General features: G+C 45.8%; 1 protein-coding gene across 8 annotated transcripts in view; it reads right to left on the bottom strand.

Moving 5' to 3' along the window:
• The window catches only part of LOC119456428 (sex peptide receptor), a 441000-nt gene that overhangs the window by 195352 nt on the left and 221525 nt on the right, over positions 1-24123 (bottom strand). The window lies entirely within an intron of this gene.

Raw genomic sequence — 24123 nt, 5'->3', positions numbered from 1 at the left:
TATTCAGGACGTGCTTGCGCTTTGTCGCAAGATTAACGAGAAGATGCCGGAAGCGGAAAAGGTCGGGCACATTCTCAAAGGAATCGCGGACGACGCGTTTAGTCTCCTTTATTCGCAAACTCTTCGACAGTACAGGACATCATTGCTGAATGCCGCTGCTTCGAAGAAGCCACAAGCCGCCATATTACTCACAACTTTTCTCGCCTTCCTAATACGGCTGCAACATCTACCTGCGAGAACCTCCGTCTCCCACCCGTGCCGACTGCATCCGACAGTATTGTGCGCATCGTCCGCCGGGAGATTGAAGCTGTATCTTCAGTTCCTATCCAGGTTCGCGCCCCAGACGATTTCCACGCAACAATATCTCTCATCCAGACCGTTGTACGGCAAGAGCTGGCCAACGTCGGACTCCACTAACTTAGCCCAGTCCACAGACCCGACCACCGTTCATATACGCTCGTCCTCCTTATCGAAACCCGGAGAAATGGCGCCCCTCTGATGACAGGCCTATCTGCTTCTGCTGTGGACGCGTCGGACATATTTCTCGCCACTGTCTCAGTTCTTGGAACGCGCAACCTTGGCCGAGCTATCGAAATACCCGGAACCCGCCTGGCAGTCCCCGCCCACCGACGCACAGCGAAGAAGACAACGCACCTACATGTCAGCCCGCACGTCCAAACCGTTCCACTTTGCCACGCACCTCGAGCGTCTTTCGACAATTCTTTATGCTTTCCGCAAGGCTGGGATTCATCTTAATTCATAAATATGCCACTTCGGCCACCGGCAACTTACTGTCACCTCGTCGGACACCTCGCGATATACTTCGTCGATTCTTCCGGCACCCACCCCGATCCAGAGAAAGTTCGCCCCGTCAAGAATTTCCTCGTGCTGACCTGTGCCAACGACGTTCGAAGCTTTGTGGGCCTCTGCTCATACTTCCGCCGGTTCGTACGCAATTTCGCTAACGTTGCACGCCCTCTCAACTTCTCAAGAAAGACGTGGTGTTTGTCTGGGGCTCGGAACAAGTTACTGCGTTCGCCGAGCTTACCGTGCGGCTCACTTCACCACCACTTCTAGCCAATTTTGACGTGACCGCTCCCACGGAAGTTCAACATGATGCCAGCGGTCATGGAATCGACGCTGTTTTGGCTCAGCGCCAGCAAGATTGCGACCGTGTTATTGCGTGCGCAAGCCGTCTTCTGTCCCAAGCGCAGCGTAATTATTCCATAACTGACCGCGAGTGCCTTGTCCTCGTTTGGGCAGTGGGTAAATTTCGTCCCCACTGGTACGGTCGGCCGTTCACAGTTATCACAGACCATCATGCCTTATGCTAGCTTTCATCCATAAAGTATCCTACTGGCTGTTTCGGCCGGTGGGCTCTACGACTCCGAGAGTACTTATACACAGTTGTGCATAAGAGCGGCCGATTGCATGAAGATGCAGATTGCTTGTCGCGCCATCCAGTAGACCCACCGGAGCTTCCCGACAGTTGCGAGTGTACCTGCGTGCTGTCGCTTACGGCGTTTCAGAATATTGGAGATGAGCAACGCCGTGACCTCTACTTGCGAGACGTCATTCTGAATTCTGAGATACCTTCCCCTTCTCTGCGTATGCTTGTGCTGCAGGATGGCGTCTTGTACCGTTACAACATGCACCCTGATGGTCCTGAACTGCTCTTGGTTATTCTTACACATATGCGTCAAACTGTCCTCAAACAGCTACATGACACTCCTACTGCGGGTCACCTCAGAGTCTCTAGGACGTATGACCGTGTTCGACATCGCTTTTTTGACCCGGCTTTTACCGTTCCGTCTGCCATTACGTCGCTTCCTGTGAAAAATGCCAGCGCCACAAGAAACCAGCAATATGTATTAAGTGGTACATCTTTATTTATTATTATTTATTTATTTATTTATTTATTTATTTATTTATTTATTTATTTATTTATTTATTTATTTATTTATTCCTTTATTTATTCCTTTATTTATTTATTTATTTATTTATTTATTTATTTATTTATTTATTTATTTATTTATTTATTTATTGAATGAATGAATGAATCATTCGATCTTTCGTTCGTTCGTTCGTTCCTTCGTTCTATTCATCCTCCCAATGTAGCACAGGGGCGGTAAATGACGCCCTAATCGAGGGCTTCGGAATAGTTTTGACTATCTGGCACCATTTAACATGCGCCCAGGCAACGTAACATGAGCATTCTTGCATCGAATAAAATTGGCAGCTTGGAATAGAACTTGCGACCCCGTGCTCAGCAGGAGAATGCCAGAGCGAAAATGGCGGGTGGGCGATTCCTAGCAGTACATTTTTACGCCCATGTGTTGAACCGGTAAGTCCACATGAAATGCACGGAACTCACTTTGCCTTCATATTAGAAGACGTGTCGGTTTTGTGCCATTTCTAATTGTAGTAATTATTTATTATTTTGCCTTGATGGTTATTTTGCCTCCGAAATGATATCCCTGACATAGGATGAAACATTCTGGGGTTCCCAACGATACCCTCATGGGTTTCTATTCAGCCATGAGTCCTCTTCAATGCCGCTCCTTGCAAACGCTGAATATTGCTTCTTTGTTGCCTCCAAGTTTTCTTAGCTGTTTGTAGCACAGTTGTGCCGTCGGCATGGCTTAGATGCCTAACGAGCCCCCTTCACACACGATTGAGGCTTTGTAGTCAGTTTCCTGGCATAGAAACGGAGGAAGTTTTAAAAAATACATAAACTCAGGACCTGGAATACGGCGGGGACCATTAAAGTCCAACACGGGACCAGGTTCTGTGAGTTTTTCGTGAAGCCTCCACTCGCTGTGCGTCCGCCATGCCGAGCTATTGTCTGTCTTTGCTGGCCGAAAAGGGCATGTTAGAGCGAGGTGCATACTGTTTCCGAGAAAAGCCATTCTGCAGGTGCTCGTTACTCGGTGGCGAAGCCGACAGGCTAGAGAGGATTGAGCGCCTTCCGGCTCGCGCGCGATTTAATGGCCTCCTACGCCACGACAACTGCGGCCATTGCGACTGTGCTGCCATCTACGCTGGGGCAGTGCCGCGTTGACGCAGACCTAACCTGCCCAGGATTTTAGGCATCACTCTTGCCTTTTATTTTCTCAGATGTGTGTGTAAGATAGTTTGGCATCCTGTCTGATACTGGTCATAAGGTTTCGCTTAGTCAAGCAGTGTCTCTCAATGTTGTAATGATCATGTTGCTTTGTAACAGGTTAGCTTAAATCTCTATCGATGTCTCGATTGTCTGGTGACAGTAGCAGAAACCGAAGAAATCGAAACTACGACTAAGACGATTTCCTGCACAGGCTTTCCGCTACATTTCATTGACTCCCCCATGAATGTAAAGACAACGAACTGAAATGTGTCTGTTGGTAGACACATTTCTCTGGTAGATACGATCTCTAATGTAATCGATCTAATCTTGCTGCTAGATGCCACAATCTGCCTCCTCGTCGGGACTACCAGAGAAGACGTCCTCGGCGGATGCTTCGCTGGCGCCATCGACACCATAAACGACATCATCCTTGGTGCTGTCGAGTGCGTGGCATATGCAGCGTTTCTTGTAGGGACCGTCTACTGCTCGTAACATGTATTTGAATTGTGATGGGAATGAGAAGAATGTGTATCATATTGACAGAAACGAGCATGCTTGTATCCCGTAAACAAGGAATTATATTTATAATTTGGCTCTGAAAGTGGTGCAAGAATGGCATGTGGCATCGCTCGACGGTGAAACAGTGAAACCAATGTGCGTAACCAAACGTAACAAAGAAGCCCCGCAAGGAGAGCTATTTTGCTTGCATACAGTATTGAATTGCCTGAAATTTTACTTTATGTACTTCTGCTAGATTTAAATTTGCGTGAGACAGTAATTTCGTTTTTGGTTTTTCAGCAAGGGCGTGTTGAAAACCGGCGCCGCCACTTTTCACCGAGAACGCCTTTCGCAGAAAACGAATGGAGTCCCGTCGAACTAACTGGGGCATTGATGCATGGCCCCCGAGATCACAGTCGCATTCGGCAATCGGGATTGCCAGCGTCCGTACACAGTTTAAAAAACAATTAATTCTGTGCTGTGTAGTGCTAAAACCACGATCTGTTTATTATGAACACCGGAGTGGCCGGCTCCAGAATAATTTTGACTACCGGGGATTCTTAACGTGCATCCCATGTACGGTACACGGGCGTTTTTTTTTTTTTTTTTTTTTTTCGTTCACATCCAAATGCGACCGCCGTGGCCGGGATTTGATTCCGTGCACTCGGGCTTAAGGGCAACGCCAACACACCACCACGGCAGGTAAACACCGTTTTCAGAACAGACTATGCAGATTGAAAAATTACGTTTCAAGAATTTTGTACTAGCTTCCTAGGGCATGTTTAGGAATTTAGCATGCTGGGCTTTCTATTGCGCTGCAAATAGAAGGTCCTTGAAAAATGGTAGACACTGCCAGGCTGAATAAACTCCAGCCTGGGCTTACGGCGAACGCGACGGAGGTACTTCGTTAGCTCCGTACTTTTGCTAGCTTTGTTCTACGAACACAGGTCGATAGCTCATATTTGGGTAACATTTCCGGCAAAAAAAGTCGACCTATATTCGCATAAACACAGTACAACCTATTACTTCCCAAAAGGATGCATTAGCGCAGAAGCTGGCAACCAGATGACTCTGTGTGAGAGTTCTGCTTCAGCTTTTCTTCAGAGCTCTCGTTCTGACAGTTGTTCTTCAGTGAAAAGAAGTCATAGTGCAGCCTATTCCTATTTCAACAACAAAAATTACTTGTATATTGGGAATCGCGCGTAGCCAGTATGCAACATACAGGCTCCATGCACTCGTATAGTTAATGGACCTCGAACCTAGTAGCTATCGATAGCCAGATGATGCTGGCACAATCCACAGCAGGCTGCTCGTTAGATATGGAGAAATGTGATTCACAATCTTATTAATAGTGTATCTAGCGTCATCACAACGGTTTATTATCGTCTTCGCAATAATCACATGACTCATCAAGTGGGACAGCTAGCGGCAAATTTTCTACAACGATAACAATTTTTTAGCGTGTGACCAGTTGTACATCTCTCTCTCAAATAAAAAGGTTGGGCTTAAGTTTGCATTAATACGGTATGTGCTGACGAAGAATGTATGAGTACCAGTCAAAGAGGGGGGTTACTGGAATTCGCGCGGAAACAAGGAACAGCAACGGAAGGGCACCTGGCCTATCCTCGATGAGGTCTTCCTCAACTGTCCCTTTCTTTTCCCTGTTTTTAGCTAACTCGTTTGCTAGAATTTGTTCGTGAAGCGTCACTCGTTCTGCTCAGTCGCTCGGCAAAGCTCGTTTCGACCACATAATCTGAGAAAAGAACGACAGTGCCAAAGACGACAAACGAGTTCAGGTGATGGGCGGGTGTGGGTCCGAGGGAAGAATAGGACCGGCACCATTTGGCCCAGTAATCAGCGTGGCGTGCCCTATTTTTATCTCCTCGTCTGTCGCTTTATCGGAACCAGCTTATTTCTCACTAAAAAGGCAGGCTTAACGCTTTCCTCCTTTCCTTTTTGCTTTTTCTGCCGGCTTGACTGCAGGGCGCTAGTTACTTGATTTGCAATCGGCTCTTATTGTGTTCGTACGCCTTCCGGCGTAAAGTGTTACAGAGGGTTACCGGTGTAATGTAGACCTCCAAGGTGACGTTACGAGAGGAATGATTTATTGTTTTTTTTTATGTGTTTTCGCGGGGTTATATGGACGGCGTGAGTATCAACCAGTTTGAGAAAGTGGTCCTGGCATGAGCCGGAACCTTAGTTACATTTAAAGTGTGTCAACATATACCACTAATAATCGGTGCTGCTCCATTTAATAAGTAAAATATTCACGCGCTGTTGGAAATTTCAACAGCAACGCTGTTTTCTTGAACTGTCAGTATGCCTCAGCATTGCATTCACAAATGCATACTCGTTCTTGATGACAAATACCGATAGCGCCAAATGCAATTTTCGTGGCTATAAAGAAACTATTGTAGCCACTACGCTGCGGCCAGTCCTTTAAACATGAAAAACTTGACCTCCGCACAGCTCTAAAGAGCTGCGCGGAGACAGAAGACTTTTCTCGTTGGACAAGGTCCTCATACCAGGGTATTGCTATCACAGTGATACCCAAGGCCACAAAAGCGCTGCTGCTATTCCTGAAATCGAACAGACTGAACGATTGTGTGTAACACAGCGCTTTCATTACGCTTTGGCGACTGCAGTGCACATCACCTCTTGACTTTCGATCCTGCTGCTAACCGTTCCCTCCCTTTTCCCTCTCCCTCATTGTGGGGTAGCCAACCGGGCTCAGCAGTGGTTAACCTCCCTGCCTTTTATTTATCCTTTCCTCGCCCTCTCACTCTTTCCAGCTGTCAATACGTCCAATAAGTCAACAACAACAATAATATTAACAGTCAACAAAAGCACGACGAGAACGCATGCAACTTATGCAAGTGCAATGGAAAAACTGAGGCTCCAATCCACGCTGTGAAGGTGGTTGGACAGCGAAGCTATAAACGACACCCACAACGATTGCCCATTGGGACGTCACTTGAATTCACACACGTGGCTCTACAAAGAGTGAAACCAGAGAAAGGTGAAATGTTCTTAACCACACCCTTTATTACTTCACGACAACAATATATTCACGCTGTTCTTCTGACGTCTTTACTTTCCGTGGTCTACCCATGGTAGCCTGGAATTAACTGAATGAGTTGCTAGACCATGGTGACGTCCCTATTTGATTTCTATGCTCTTGGGTACTTTTCCACTCGGAGTAGCTGGCGCCACCGTAATCTGTACAGGGAAACACACGTGGGAGAAGGAACGTGCTTCGCATTATTCGCGGACGTCATTAGCATACATTATACGGTTTGCACTTCAGGGTTTTGAATGACATTAACCCCTTTCAAAGCAGCTGCAAACCTAATCTTTACCGGAACGCGTCGGAGGGTGTTCCCATTGCTTTCACGCACCTTATCATCCATCATGTGGTTTTGGTGCTTATTTTGTGGTTTTTCTTTTTAAAACGAGTGCTGAGCTGTATGCTGTATGCCTGATTTAAAAGGAGATATGCTGTTTGTATTCAATTTTTAACCTGGCGTTTTTTGCTTACGCCAACAACACGAAAATTTCATTGGCTGGAAGAGGTATACAGCTTCGCTTAAAATACACTAGAAAAACAGAGAGTGATAATGCAAAATGCTGAAACATTGCGAGCTTTGGAAACAAACGTCACAGAGCTGCGGAAGAGATTCCGAGGGCGGTTGCGTCTGTCTTGGTGTGAGCGTATCATAACGAGGGTGACTTCAACCAGGCATTGGTACACCTTTTAACGCCGTATCGGTAAATCCGGCGTCGGCGTAAGCATCGGCGTCTGGCGGAAATAACCATACCGAACCACATCATCCCGAACCACCCGGACTGGGCGGGCCCTTCGCGTGGCGCAAGGGGTTATTCAACAAAAATTGAATGTCTCAAAGTAAAATATGTCAGAAAAATTGTAAAGTACGACTTAACCACAACCTACAGACGTGATAGTGTCAGATTGCTATTTGAATATACGAGAAAAAACCCTCATAATCAAACAGGGATCTTTGAATGCTATCTCGTCCCACTCTTAAAGGCGAAGCTTAAGCGTCCTCCAATTCTGATGGTGTTTCGCTGTACTTTGGTTTTAGGCAGCATTGAGGGGAATGTTGAAAACCGAGACTTCCTAAATTTTCATCTGGCTCCCTGTCGCACAAAACACGGTGTCAGCGTCGGCGTCAACGGCGTCCAGTAACGCTATCGCGTTTCACTCTTAAAGGCGAAGCTTAAGCGTACTCCAAGTCTTTGCGCTCTGCTGTGGAAGATTACGGCAAGCGATACTGCACTAAAAACTCCAGGAGAAACTGCGCATGATGTTGCGCCCAATAACGCTATGCACTACTTCTTCACAATTCGGGAAAGCTCACAGTTGATTTCATCGTCTGATAATGCTTAAATGCTCGTGCACGGAAAAAATGTTGTCGTCGTGTCCTTATTTTCACAACTTCCGATATTTGTTATGTCGTTATGAACGCGCGCATAGATACTTCCCGAAGTTGCCATTGCTCCTATACTGTTTGTAATCTTCACGCTTGAACGCTTCCTCACTTCGAGCGTAACGACAAAGATTACCAATCAATCTGCGCTCTGTGCTCTCAAGCCCCAGAAGAAACAATAAGTAATAAAGAAGGTGGGAGGGGGTGTAGAAACACATCACGCTTGAATCAGGTGTGTTGCGTCTGATCTCCCGCGTCTTAAATAATAATCTCGGGCGTTTGTATACGCTGGGAACAGGGCCAACAGAAGCCGCAGTTGTTAAACAAAAGCAACTATAGGCGGTGCTTTGAAAGCTTCCCGTGCATAGTACGCCTGTTCTTTCTTCGACACCTACCAAACTGCATACTTCCTTGCTCCCAAGCAAAAGAAGTCTTTTATCTCTCATTTATCGCCAGTTCCCGGAACTCATCGCTACCGACAGCCTAAGCATTAGTATGCTTATGCGTGCGCGTGCGCTCTGTATTCCCATCCCCTTTTATTTTATTATTGCGATAGCAATTATATGGACACTCCAAAGCAGATTTCTGCCGTCGCCGTCGTCGTCGCCGTGAGATTCCGTATGACGTCAATGGAGATGAAATCGTCGCCGCACGCCGCCGAACGCTGTATGTGCGAGTGAAAGGGCGCGAGGGACACGCGCTTTCACGGGGAGTGAACCCACGGCGGAGAACAAACGCGCGTTCTGTGCCGTGCTCCCTTAAGGGCTGCAGAAGTAGGCGTCTCTTTCCTCCTTTACAATCACCATATATGTAGAGCAAACGCGCCTTCTTCCGACGTGCGAAAGACCGTGGGGGGGAGGGGGAGGAAAGGGAGGCGTCGTTTAGCTGCGGCACCAAGTGCCCATTTATATCAGAGGCTCCGGCAACAGTCACCAACGCGCACGCATTTTGTGCGAACGCGGGCAAAACGCCGACGGCGTCGACAAGTTCTGCGTGTGGCCGGTGCTTCTGCATGTCCAAGTTTAAACAGCTGATAAAGCTACTGTCATTACTCCGTATAGCTCTCTACAAATGTGCTATCGCAATTGATGCTTCGCCTTTCAGGTGAAACTGCGACAACTTTTTTTTATTTTATTGTGATAGCAATTATATGCACACTTCAACCGAATTTCTGCCGTCGGCGTCGCCGACGCCGTGAGGTTCCGTATATATTCCAAGGGCGATAAAATCGTCGCCGCACGCCGTATGCACGAGCGAAAGCGCGCGGGGGACGCGTGCAACACGGAGGGCGAACTCCCCGCGCGCTATCACGGAGAGCGAACGCACGGCGGAAAGCAAACGCGACCGTCGCGCGAAAGGCCGTGGGGGTATGGGAGAGAGGGAGGCGGGGCGGCGCTGTGCTCCGGCACCAAAGGCGTATCTTGCTACTCAATCTCCCACGCGAAAGCAACTAAAGCGGGAAGTCAGCGCGGGAAGGAGGGGGGGAGGGGGGGCAGCTTCTCCTCTGCCAACAACTTCTGCGCAACTTGCCCTGCGTTGGCGGTCGCCCGCATCTTCTCTTACTTCCACACGGCTCTGACCTTTGTATGCGCTGTGCATTCGCCGCTCAGTTTCCGTTGAAGCGATAGACCGCGCGAGCCTTCGGCCGCTGCGGCGTTTTGACAGTCGTTGTCTGCGGTCATTCAGTGTCATCGATTCATGTTTGCTTGTGCGCACTGACACCACGATTGTTAATTCAGTTAGTAAGCGAATGTGTCCAAGTTTATGCAGCCGATAAAACCACTATCCCTACTCTGAATAGCTCTCTACTAATTTGCTATCGCAATCGATGCTTCGCCTTTCGGGCGAAACTGCGACATTTTTTTTACTTCCTTTCTTGACCTGCTCGTTAATTGAGATTGACAGGCATGCATCGCAGGCCACGGCGTGCCAGTGGTTATCGGTTCGGGATTCAGCGGAGCCGAAATTAAAGTTGCAGGCGGAAACGAACTACAGCAAAAGTGCTGGGCAAGCGTGTTCTTTACAACGCGTTGCCACTAAAATCAGGCTCCTAATTATCTCGCAGTGATGCCCACCCTTCCGTATATTAGTCCGATCCACCTACTGAGCGTTGTCTCGGTTTCACAATGCCGCAGAGCACTGGCATAGGTTGCACTAGTTCCATGTTTGGCACTGTCAGCGCTAATGTGTTTTAACGCAGCTTTCCGTATTGTTTGTCTGGAATCACTGAAATATTGTTAGAACTTCCCGCTTGCGTTCTAGTCGAGGACGAAGCAGAGTGTGCATTTTTTAGCAGCGCTTGCTGAAGCATGATGCTTAGACACCTTATTGGACAACCGCCACACACGCTAATGAATTGTTAGCCAGCAATGCTTTAGCTGGTTGTCACTACTTAGTATCGGTCGCCGAGCGCCAAGGGAACGAGTCCTGAATAAGGCTGGAATGCGACTGTTTTGGTGTCTATCGTTGGGGGCAAGGCAGGCAAAACGCAATAGTAACATTTATGGTGACATTCTAAATACGATGGAACGTTTAGCTCAGGTACCTAAGGGCACTAGATAGACACACGTTCCCGAGGACAAGCGATGGAGCGTGTAGTCGCGAAAGAGAATAACGGCAAAGCTAGCTGTTCGTTCAGCACTGCCGAATAAAACGCACGCACTCAAACACGAACTAACACGCGCATATACATAAACACACACACTCGCACACCCCAGATGTACATGAAGGTGCACAAATACCCAAACAGAAAGGCGCATTCGCGACAGCACACACATAGAAAAGCGCAAACACAGACACACACGCGCACAGCGGCCCAAGTAAGTGTCAAAAAACGGCCGTAATAATTGTCACCGTGACGTCATATTTGCATGAGGCACTGTAGTTATCTCGCAAAATTTAATATATCTTCTTGCTGTTTGAAGAAAGGCAATTGATGGAAACTACGTTGCTCCACTTTTGGTTCACGGGGACGGTTAAAAAGTGGTTGATCTCTTATATAGGAATCATGCAAAAGTGAACTCTTCACAGTGTGTAATGTTTATTGCACATTGATATATAATGTCTATTGGTGTTTTGTGGCTAAAGCGCCCTTACTTATCACCCACGCTTGGTGGCCCCTCCTTACCAACGTGATGACAACCTCGTACGTACGCTTGACAACACTAATACAACGGCAAGACAAAGCACGTAACTGAATTCACCGACAAATCAGCGCGTAGCGCGTGTAATTGCGCTCCGCGATCAACTTCAGAAACATTTTCAGACAATTGCGGAGGCCACGCTCCGCTGTGCTGATACGGTGAACGCCACCTAGCATGTCTTGCAGCGTCCCTTCGAATGCTGGCAAGGCGTCGTAGTGCTGAGACCACCGAAGCATTCACTGTCGGTGCGCGTTAATAATGCATACCAGGCGGCGGCAAGCAAAGTACGGAGGAGTGTTAGATATATAAGGCGCGTAGGGTTTGTGGCGCAATGGCAATCGTCGCGGAAAGGTCGTGGGTTCGAGATGTTTGTGGAACTTTTTCTTCTGGTTTCTTTCTTTGTATTATGTTCGTGTACATACGTATTTCCGTGACGGAAATACCTTGGTGGACCCCGGCATAAAACACTTTCGTGTTAAAAGTGCTGCATGCAACTCGTGCATATATCGCCACTTATCTTGCCCTCCTTTGCAACCTTACGTATTGACAAGGCTGTTGACAAAGTAGTGCGCTTGGATAGCTAGGCCGTACGTGCTAGAGAATGGCAAAAAGAAATACGTAAATGAGTCATAGCTAGGCCGTGGTGGATGCGTTCTGACGGGGGGCGAAATGCAAGAACGATCGTCTACCGTGCATTGCGCACACGTTAAAAAACACCAGCTGGTCAAAATAATTCCGGAGCCCACCACTATGGCGTGTCTCATAATCAGATTGTGGTTGTGGCACGTAAAACTACACAATTTATTTAATTAATTCAAAAGAGACAATGCTCAGCACGTGGTAAACTATACAGGAAATAAGTCACAGATTTGCAACACTTACTTGGTGCATTGCTTCGCTAATGAAGTTTGGAGAGACAAAGCATGATTAGAATACTAAAATCTTTCTCAGGAACTAGGTCAGCAATCAATATCGGTCTGACTAGTTTACACGCCTGTTAAACTGTTGCAACCTGGTGTACGCCTTGACTTCAAGTCAGTTTAGGTGTGGTTGCAACGCAGCTTGATGTACACACACTGTGACAATGGCCAACTCGTTAGGCCCCGAAGCGACAAGCCAGAGGAGTGTGGACGAATGAAAGGCGGGTGGCTGTTCAAATCGGGGAGTGGAGCCTTTTCCTATGTATAGCTTCTTTTTAGTTTGCTGATAGAGAAAAGTTGAAGGGTGGAGTGCGTTAATGGACGGTAGGCGGTAGTGACGCGAATGTGAACTGTCGCAAGCTTTAATGTCTCGACGTAGTCGGTGACGCGAGACCGTTCGAGGACATGGTGGTTCCTGTCAGATATGTAAGCACGCACGTTTGCTTTATGGACGAGGTCGTGCACTTCAACCGGAATGTCATTTCGGTGGCAAGGTTGACGGCGTGTGCAATGTTTAATGCGGCTAGTTCACTCACCGTAACGGGGACAATACTGCAACTAAAGAGCAAAAAAAAAAAACTGTTGAAATCAGGGCACGTGGTTATGAAAGCTCGAGTGGGAAATGATGGACACTACCTTCAATAAAAGAAGAGGAAGGAAAAGAAAGTCTAGGTCTGTAAAGGTAAAGCAAGAGCGGAGTCATACAAAACGCGAGCTCATCGACTCAAATGGGCAACGCGATGATGAGATGGCAGGGAAGAGCGTAACAATCAGTCCTGAATGGTGAACAGCGACCGAGGACAGTGATTAATGCCGTCAGCTCCGGCAGAACGATTTCGGGCCGGGCAATTAGTAAGTCGGTAATGCGACGCACGTGGCGGGCGATTGCTGTTTTCACGACGTGCGCCCGCCTGCTGGCCTGCACATCTTTGGGCGATGACAAGCGCCCGGCCGTTGTCGAAGCCGGCTCTTATCTGCGAGCTCTTGGCAATCACGTACACCGCCCACCATGGTTTCGTCCACACGGCTTTTCGCACAGCTTCGCTAACACCAATGTGCAGGCCATACTGCGTCCAGGTGCCGAGTCACGCACTCAGCGTAATCCTCACCGCTCTTAACTACTTTCACTCCACGGGGCTTTCCAATCCGCTTTGGAGGACATCGCTAAACGCTCGCCGATGTTCTTTCGGGACCGCGCGTTCAGGGCTCACGTTCCAGCACTCATTGAATCCTTACCAGAGAAGGCTCTACCTTGTCCAGATAAGCCAGACGGAAAGTTCCTGCTAAGGTCATGGCTGTCCTTCATTACACGAGAACCAAAACCCACAAGCACACGCGTACACGCACGCAAACACGCACGTATATACTACATACACGAAAACACAAGTGCGCTCAAGCGCACCTTTACTGCTTCAATATTAACCCGAGGGTGACCCATTTGAGGAAGTTCACATACAGGCGTGAAATACTGAAGCATGGTAATTGTACTTTCGATATTTACTATTTTCGGTACAACACACTTCTCTTTGTATACAAAATGGTTGTTTTCTGCGGAAAGAAGCAAAGTGTGACTCATATGCCGCGTCCATATGTCTGACTTTCAAAGGCGCGAAATGCGCCTTAACTTGAAGGAAGCCTATGCTTGACTTGTTCAATATAACGCCTGACGTGAACGCGCCGAAGGAAAAGCAATGATCGTCTCGGGCACGTTCACGCCAGTCGGCATCTAGATCAAGTCAAGCGTCGACTTCCCGTTTTCCTGATTACGGGAGTTCGCGTCTTCTTTTATTTTACGGCAGCGAATGAAGATGTGAAATTACAGAGGAAAAGAAAGAAGCATTTATTATTTTTGCGACGGGAAAGCCTAATATAATTTTTGATCTCTAAAGGAGAAATATTTATGAACAAATGCAAAAATCTATGCAAGCAGGCGAGACTTTAAATGCCAAAGCTCTAAAGGTATAGTAATAGCTATTTTTTAATCAAAGTTATTTTGTTTTGTTCTTTTTCATATCTTCTTCTTGAAGTTGCGAGAACGTAATTAGCATTTTGAGTTGCGTTTATTTGGAGTAAGTGAGCGACTAAATTCAACGCAGGGAAGCTCCATGAAAGGCGCTCATAAAGATGGCTGCCTAAAGGATCCATTAACGTCTCGAAAGCTGCCAATGAGCGTACTGTCGCGACCCAGGCACGACAGCGCGAAAGAGGAGAGCGCAAGAAATAAAAAAGAAATACTAAATAAATATAACTAAAAAGCATATATGAGTTCTGCATCTTTCAACGAGAAAAGCGCTGACAGTAGCCTTATGGTTAATGTCAAAATTTTTAGAGTGCCCCAACCACTCTGTAGATCGTGATGAAAGTCCAGGAAACGCTTTCCATTGGCGTCCGGTTCCTGATGTAAAAAAAGTGAAGTGTCTGGATACCGGAGTTTCGGACCATGATGATCAAAACTTCGTGTGTAATAAAGAGTTCGCCGCCAAGTGGATTAGTACCCGAGATAGAGTATTAAGTTTGAGTTGGTTTGGCATATGAAGTTTTTCTTTCTTCTTCTTTTTTTTTTTTTTTTTTGAGGGGGGAGCCGGCCACGTTAGTGCGGCCGCATTATAGTACATGTTTTCAATCCGGCCATTTCGAGCAGTGTTTTCATTGAGGCATGTGCCCTTTTGACTAAGGAATCTTACATATAACAATTCAGTTTTAACAACATAAACACTTTATTGTTCGAACTTCGTGGTCGAGGAGTGATGAAAGAAAGCGTACGACCATTCTGCCATTCATTCGTTTTAAACTGTCAAAACGGCGCTGATACATCAAAAGTGCCAGCATTGTGTAAGCACATGCGCTCATACAAAGCAACACGACACAGGTCAAGCCCTTAAGGCACTTCGTAACTTCCGAGTCTCTGCGGCGCAGATTCTGGATTGCGCATGGCGATTTCACAATTGGATGCAGTAAATGAACTCAAAGAATATCAGCGTTGGCCCTTAAAAGTGACGGCATTTATTGCTTACGTATGGTGCCCGTCTGGTGCCTCCTTCAACTGTGCGAGGTTTTTTGGCCAGTCGTCAGAGGGAAAGGCTTCAAGCAGTTGCGAAACTTCTGCAAGATATCCCTGAGACATTGTGCGGGACGAAAAGATCACCCTTCGCTTTCAAAGATGGAAGTCATGACGTGACGTCGTCATGCTGTCGTCATCATCTTGTGCTCATCATCATCATTGTGAAAACAAAATCGTCATAATGCTGTCACAATCGTGAAGGCGCCGCCATAGTCGTATACAACAGTCATCGTCGTCATCGGTATTGCGGCAGAGTCGTCGTGACTGTCCTTCCGTGGTCATCGTCCTGCCACATGGCGCACTAAATAAAATACAATAAAATTTATTCCTCCTTGACAGGGGCTAGGGCTAACATCCTTAGTTTTCTTTAGCTTCACTAAAAGTCCTGACTCCATTTTACTTGGCAACATATGGCAGTACAGGAAAAAAAAATAAGACATGGGTAGAATTACGTGCAAAAAAGAAAGACATGCAATGTAGATGCGTTTAAGCGGAATACAGCAAAATAAGCGTGAAACTGAATGCGTTTTCTTCTTCTTCCAACGTCTTCTTCTTACCATGATGGTTGCGCAGTGGCAATATAAAGTTGCAGCAACAAAGCCTTAATTAGCGCCTGCTGCCACCATCATCATCCCGCCGGGAAGACGCCACAAATTACGCGAAGTCACGCTATGCATGCGCAAGTGACAACCCGCGGACCTGCCACAGAGATGCGTGAAGTGACTCGAAGATATGAAAATATGTGCGAATTGAATTGAACCTGTGGTTTTACGTGCCAAAACTACCCTTTAACTATGAGGCACGCCGTATTGGGGGACTCCGGATTAATTTTCGCCACCAGAGGATCTTTAACGCGCCCCCAATGCACAGGACACGGGAGTTTGTGCATTTAACCCCCATAGAAATGCGGCCGCCGCTGCCGGGATTTGATCGCGCGACCTCGTGCTCAGCAGCGCAACACAATAGCTCCTAAGCCACCGCGGCGGGCGACAGGATGTGTCCGTATTCTGAAAAAGAATGCGACCCTTTACACTTCTCTCTAAAATTTAAATTCTATTTGCGGCGCAAAGATTCTGGCTGAAATAGCATGCGCTATGTTGAGTGGCCAGCCCTCAAAATCACAATAACTATAAAACCAGCCCTTGTAATTCTTTCGTGTCACCTTTAGCAAAAAAAGTTCATTTTGTTGAGTCCTTTAGGAAGTTCTTCGGAGAACTCTAAGGACGTTTACGGCGAAAGTATCGGTATGCTTCAGAAAACTGACACTTAAGTTTCCGCTACAACTAGCGAAAAGAGTCGTTTTGAACAAGTTGAATATTGCAGGTGACGTGGCATAAAGACAGAGAGAGAGAAAGGAAAGTGGGAAAAGGAAGTTAACAAGCTGGTCGTCGAGCTATCCTGCTTGGGGGAAAGGGATGAGGGATTGAAATAAAGAACAAGAAGGCAATGGCAAAGAGCGAGAGAGAGTTCACAGCACAGTAGTATAGAGACAGGGTGTCTATAAGCGTCTTCTCAGGCCCGTGTATATTTGAAAAGTGATTTGAACACGTCGGTTTTCCGGATTTATCATTGGTAAGGCTATGCACCCAGTAACTTTGCCTGTGTGACGGGTCGACTATCCAATTGACTGAGCGCGCTCCAAGGAGGCCGCATGAAACGCGCAGTGACCAAGGAGTGACACAATGGTGGTCGATACATTTATACTGCAGAAAAACTGGCTATGAGAAACAAAAAAATATATTACACTGTATCCCGTTCCTGAGCACAGCTTTATAAGTATGAAATTCTGACATGCATTTGCCCCACCTACAGAAAGCATGCGAACATAAACACGCAGGCAAATTGACGCTTTACAAGTTGCTCGCAAAATGACGAACCTACGACGTGCCATAAGTTCCCGGCACCTGCTCCCACGGCGGAGAGTCGTCATAGCTTGTGTATGTGCCCTGGCACTAAGAGAATCAGGCAAAATATGCTTAGGGAAGCCTAACTAAAGCCGCATGTTCCAGATGACTTCACCCATTGGATAATGGACAAGTGCGCGAACTCATTGCTGCAGTGCCGGCATCAAACAGGGCTAGGCGCATTTATTTGGCGTATCTTGCCAATTTATTTTTAAATGTTTTACTGTGACATAGCGCTCGTAGACAGAGCAGCACGGCCATTGTGGTCTGATTCCGTAGTCAGCCCGAACTTGTGCGGTATTCTTACCCCTTTGTGACTATGCCATTGGAATAGTCAGAGTGCGTATGACTTATCTCTAGTCGGGCACTTAATACCGTTGCCTTTAGATGCTACAAAATGTTCGTGTGGCTTTCTGGGCTGATTTTGGATGACGCCAGGTTCTCAGTTTCTGTGGGTAGGCTGTGTAAGTTTACTAATCCAAACTCTCTAAAAAAATGTGGCAGCGAGAATAACCATAAAGTAAAGGCATTTGGAGCTTGTGCTGAGCTTGTGGTTATTGCGTACTCCTGTCATGCGGCCGTAATTATATTGCAAAAGTGAGCTGTTGCCTAAATGCATGCTTGCGAGAAAATTGCTACACGGTAAGACAAAACATATACATATATCTTACAGACTTCTTTCCGATGCACTGAAAGACGTGTAGCTGTCAACTGTACTTTGATATCTGCAGAGTTACTGGACGAAGCAAGAATCAGCTTAACAGTGAGATTATTGAAGCGAAAGCGATGAAAGACCTCGCGGACATGCCTGTGAGCATGCCTTCCATTGCGATAACTTGCTTGACTTGATGTACGAACACGGGTTACACAGATTTCACTGTCTGTCACTTCTTCCTGTTTTTCTTGTACTGCAAATAGACATGCAGTATTATTACGCTACTGTTTGCGGGATATAAAGCAATAACAGGGTTACAAGAATGATGATCTGCAAGTAGCACATTTGCTGTTGTGCATGTGCCCTTTACCTGTCTGTTTCATGCTCTGTCTTCTTTATCGATTCCAGTTTTTCTGCTTTGTGCAGTGCATATGATCAATCCGAAATATTGCCGCTTCTCTTTCTTATTCCTTTTTTGTACAACATTACCTCGCCTCCGCCCGCCTCCACATGGAGGGCAGCCAGAAATACAACGTCGAATTCATGCCCATACATTTCATTCCTTCTCTCTCTCTCTCTCTCTATCTCTCATTGCGCGTAAAGCAGCTCAGCATTATGATCGACATCGCTGTGAGTTACCGAGAGAGCGTGTACCATATGGTACATTACGTCTTCTTCGCATAATCTAGCTTACATGTCAACGTACTTCAATCGCTTCAGCGCCATGCTCTCGAACTGATGGTTTCTGGTTTGATTTAGAGGCTACTTCGTGGTGAACCATGATAAACGCTTCCATACGGCAACACTGCGCTGAGAGTTTCCCCATGTAAGAGCCACTGTTATTAAAAACAAGACGTATGTGTCTCGCTCATATGCACGTTGCCGCAAAATCAGATTCTGAACAATATCTCAACAGCGTCGCTCTTCACAAGAGGCATTGACAAAAGAAAAATACTGTGAATGACTGCATGAAGTACAAATTGGCTATAATTATTCGGACTTCTTTTGGCATATATACTTCTTCCTTCGCACTCCCTATTGCGTGTCTCGTGGTTGAGCCGTTTTCATAGCACGGAGTTCTTCAAATAGAAGCTGAGCAGTTATTCGAATATGTCCTGCGGAAGATTGCAGGCAGGAGATCCAATAAAGAAACATTTACATGCATCTAAATTAAGCAGCGCACTACAAAAAATAAGAATAAGAAAATAGAAAAAAGAAAACTGGTCTCAGTGTTATGGTAAGGCATTTAAATAAACATTCGGGCAATTCCGGTGACAGAACCTGTGACGGCTGCCTTTCCAGCCAAGTCGCTCTAACAGAAAAGGAAACCACGAGAAAACTTTCTTGGCCTAAGTAAAAATCGTCCGCATATAGAGACTTTGTCAAGATTACTATGTGACGTGTAAGCATGTTTCCTCCTTATTGTTGCCTCTCTTTCACACATCGTTCATTAGGTAATCCTCACTTCATATTTGTAAATACGTAGTCACTCATTCACTTGGGAATCTAAACCGTTGCACACGATGTTGATTACTTCTGTGGTGGTGGTAACTTGCACGTCCGACTATTCATGTTACACCCTTCTGACTACACATTTACGTACTTTCATGCCGCGATGCCTCAATAGACAAGGCCAAGCATGCCTACACCGCATCAGACTCAACGTGGCCTGCACGAACTACTTCAAGTGCAAGATTCAACTGACAGACTCGCCAATGTGCTTTGAATGTAACGCCCTTGAAGACCTGCAACATGTTCTGCGCGACTGCTGCCGCTACGCGTCAGAGAGACAGTCTTTGAAGGCGGAATTACACCACCACCTGCGCTTTACGCGCCAGAAAAGCACTGCTGACGCTCTTGCAGGCCACGAGCTTTAACGCAACGTTTTACACATCTCTATAGTGTATATGTATGTGTGTGTGACTGTATGTCTGTCAACTGTTTACCACTGCATATCTCATAATCATCACCCAGCACCTGCAGTGGCATGTCAGGCGAACAGCCAGGCTAACATCTCTAGCATATCATTAAATTTTGTATATATACTTCTCTCTCGTTCTGCTGTCACTCTTAACATTTAAGGCTACTGCGCATAATAACTGCAGCCCAAAAGGCGCTCATGTATGCCTACTTCCAACTAAAAAATACAATAAAAAAAGAACAAGTGTAACCTATACTCAAGTGAAGGGAACCAAGCCCGGTGTCATAGACCGAAAAGAAAGAAATGGGGCTCGTAGAAACAACGGGCCAGGCAGCCTGTCGTCAGACCGTAATTAATCGTTGCAAATCGATCGTTCAGCGGACGACTGAGCAGTGGCAGCCAGTTATAAGACATGACGGGAACGTCCTACGGAGCGTTCCCGGGCGGTGCCTGGCGTCCAGAAATCGTGATAAATAGGACGCGAACGTCGCGCGCAATCTCGCAGTCTGACAGCGCAAAACGACCGCTTACCGTCAATACGCAAAGCTTCCACTGGCCGCTTTGACCTCAGTTACTAGATCAAATGTCTCGAAGTCCTTCTTTGTTTTTCTTTTCACTATACATGTGCCCATTGTACCAAAAATATTTCGCACCCTGCAAAAATGCACGCAGAATAACAATTGTTGATTATTAAAAGCTGCGCATGAACTTTCGCGATGTATGTGGCTTACGTTTTATTGGTTTGAACTTTTCAAAAGTGATGAGGGCATCGCTGTAGCAAAATGAGCACACGTCCAATTATATTTGTTCGCACTTTATTTGGTTTGAAAACATATACAGGGCGATAATTTTTAAGTTGTATGGAATTTTTAATGATAGCCTGTTGGAGATAACATATACTGTAGTCCATGAGCTAGATTATTCAGAGAGGCGGACATTACTTGAACGAGAAATGGAAACACACATTTAACTAATTAACACATATCCGCTAATTATCTTTTGAATTACTTACTTTACGGCACATGTTGCAATTTACTAATTGTAGCCGGCAAGCTTGCAAGGCGTATCCTCTTAGAACGACGCACTACTGCCTTAGGATGGCCGCCACAATAACATCAATGCAAACTATCTAATGGGCAAATTCGCACGTTACTGGAACTTGAAGGGTCATGCAACAGCACAAAATACAAAGCGCAGTCGAGAGTGGGCAGTAGAATGTTCAGGGGAACGTGTTTGTTCACTTTTTACATCGTCCTGCTTCTCGCGTTGTACCTTCTCGTTCCAGAAATCTGCAGGCGTTTATATACACAAAGCAGTATTGCGTACGAATCATATTATCTCTTATGTTCATATCAGTATTCATTCAAATGCTAATTATCTGCATGTTCTGCTCCTGCCACCTTTCATTTGATACAGATATCACGCTTCACTCTAGAGTGAGGATAGCACCAATAATCAGAGGTTTTAGCTTCACTGAATTAGATGCAGCTTTAGTAGTACGCGAAAGCGATTCTAAAGGTAACAAAATTTCCGCTTCAATTTTTTTATTTTCCTAATTACAGAACGTTGCGCGGGCCTCTATTCCTATAGGTAGGTGCGCTCCCGTACGCGAAAATTACACTCATTTCTACTCATTTCATATGCAAACAATAAGGTTTAATACTGTACCACTTACCAGCGACGAGATTAAAGCAGCATTCTAAAACCACTTTGAAGGCTTGAAATTCCTAGCAGGTTAATCCAAACCGTATCTACAACAGGTGTTAATTTCACCCCACTGTGGATTACATTCAGAAGCGGCCTGTCATACGTTACAGTCATATTTCAAATATAGGGATGTTATTAAACCCACTCTATCTGTGTCGCCTGATATAAATCGAATGCTTGCTCAGCATACGCAGCTTGTTCGACAAAATGCCACCGTCCGCATATTTCTGGGCTGCCGAGGAAAGCGGCGGTCTCTCTCATGAGTGCCTTAACCAGCGTGCCTGTCTTTCTCCCATCTCCAGAGTGATTGCCGATAGGCCCTCCTTTTCAATGTTTCTCTTAGCAGCTAGGCCTTTACATAGTCTAGAAGAGCTCTGCCACAAAAGTTCAGGCTTTGCGAAGTTAAGGTTTACGTTCTCTTGTTGTTGGTGTCATTGTCACGCAACCGACTCTCTCGTATCCTCTTATCCCTCTCCCTTCTATTGTTTTATTCGCATTAAAGCAAAAACTTAACTAGGGACTTTACCTTTGCCGTACACCCTATGGCGGTGTACCGTAGCGACCTTAAGGCCATGGTCCCTGTGGTCACTATATAAATGAAAACCACTGTATTATATATATTTCTCATTCATTAATAGTTCAAATAACCAATTACACCATCAAATCTTAATAGTAATAATTGGAAATACATAATTCCCACCATAGTACAGCTTCGCTGGTCTTCCATCTCCACCCCAGTGAAAGGGCTGACAGCTTTTTTCTCTGTAAGTTGTTCAGTCTTTGTACTTCTGTGTGTCGTACTTACAATTTATATGCTGTATTTCCTAGCGTTAACATTTTATTTTACGCTTGTCATGTTTGCATTTTTTATTTCGCATGTTGCTCTTGCTTGTGGGGGTAAGCTTTTTCGCACTAGCCGCCAAACTGTATGGGGGCCGCAGCTCTGTCCGGTTAACCTCCCTGCCTTTCGCTTCTCATTTATCTCTCTCTCTCTCGCAGCTCTGTAATGCTGCAATGTGCTGCTTTTGCACCCCAACCCACCGTTACTCTCTCAGAAGTAAAACGTTAATTATAAATAATTCATTCAATGATTAATTAATTCAAAACTTCCTGCCCTATTGACGAGGAAAATTAGCGCAAACAAAAAACAACTGACACGGGAAAAAAATACAAAGACAAGCGCTACACTTGTCTGTCTTTTCTTCCCGTGTGAAGTTTTTTTGCGGTAATTTTTCTTGTCAGCAATGCAAGACAATATATAGTCCAACGATTGATGCGCCCTGACCTGACTTCAGACGACTGTCCAATTGATCGAGAGTAGTGCAGAGCGTTCCTCTGTGCATCCACAACGGAGGACAGTCGTACATGAGGGGCTCCTTTCGAATAATAACACCTCTTCAGCCTCACCTTGTGCTTCCTGAATACACATAGCGAAACAGAGAATACAAAGTCACATATTTTAGTCCTGGAAATCTCTATCCGGACGTGTTCTCTGCAAGGAATAAGCTGATATCCGATGCGCCTACTGCGGAGTTAAAACAACTGCGCGACACAATTGTACGGAAAGTTTTACTGCTTGGATATTTTTTTTCTTTCTTGCTTATACTGTTAGATGCCCCGTTCCGCTATTATTGCTGAGTAACCAAAATATTATACTGGTTAGCCAACGTATCTTTCATTTTATCCAAGTGCATGGAAATGCGCCGCGTCCCTTTAAATGCGACGACAGTTGCTAGGGTTTATCTTTCTGTATCTTCTCCCTAGTATTGTACAGCGATGGGACATTTGTAATTGCTACTGTGACTAAGGCAACTCCGTCGAGTCTTTAGCTATCAGTGCAATTAGAGCTGTTGACATGACGGCCAGCAGCACATCGATGAGCTGGAGGTGCTTATCAGTCAGCCATCGGCGAAATGCTGGCGGCTGTGCTTTGTAAGCTAGTAAAACACATTGAAAAAGACAAAAAGACAACCTAACCTTGAAAAAGAAAAGGACGAAAAATACATAAAGGCAATCATCTCACATCCGAAATTTTTTTTTAAATATAGAAGAGACCATTTTTTGGCCAATCACAGATAATATATAAACCTGCAGAAAACTGCCGGTCGTCAAACGACGCTGCCCGTAAAGAACGGCGGCAGCAAAACGAAGTGATTTTCAGATTGCGAGCACTAATACTGTTTTGCACTTTTGGTAGACTGAGAAGATTTAGGATATAAGGCACGCACTGGGAATGAAGTGTCCAATTATTCTTGTTTTGTGCTGCAATGCTTAAACATTCGAAGGGATAATTGTCAGGGAGACAATGTTTTGTTTGAGCAACGTTGGCCGTTGGATATTATAGCATATACCTTGCACATGCGGCATACATTAATATCTGGCGTATATATATTTACCTCCTTATATACGAAAAATCATGGCAACGGCAGTGCCGATGGTGAAAATTCGCATGGGGTGTCCATACAATTGCTTTCGCAATAAAAAAGTTTCTCATACTGGCAATAATTTAGACGACAAAAGATGAGACGTCATAACTTTCTTGGGCGGTTGCAGGCACCCGCTCACTATGTGGTTTTCACGTATATATTATATATATATATATAAAGTAGCCCTGGGAATGCTGCCGTAAAACTGTGAAATGTAACGAAGGGGATGATCACTCAGTATTCAAGGACGCTGGATATCACAACCTTTGTGACGCATTGACAGAAGAGCAAAATAGCGGTGATTTAATCCCATTGCGAATACAAGAAAGCGGAG

Source organism: Dermacentor silvarum, chromosome 6, assembly GCF_013339745.2.
Source record: "Dermacentor silvarum isolate Dsil-2018 chromosome 6, BIME_Dsil_1.4, whole genome shotgun sequence".
Taxonomy (NCBI): domain Eukaryota; kingdom Metazoa; phylum Arthropoda; class Arachnida; order Ixodida; family Ixodidae; genus Dermacentor; species Dermacentor silvarum.
The sequence above is the reverse complement of the archived record's forward strand: the minus strand, read 5'-3'. Positions and strand labels throughout refer to the sequence as shown.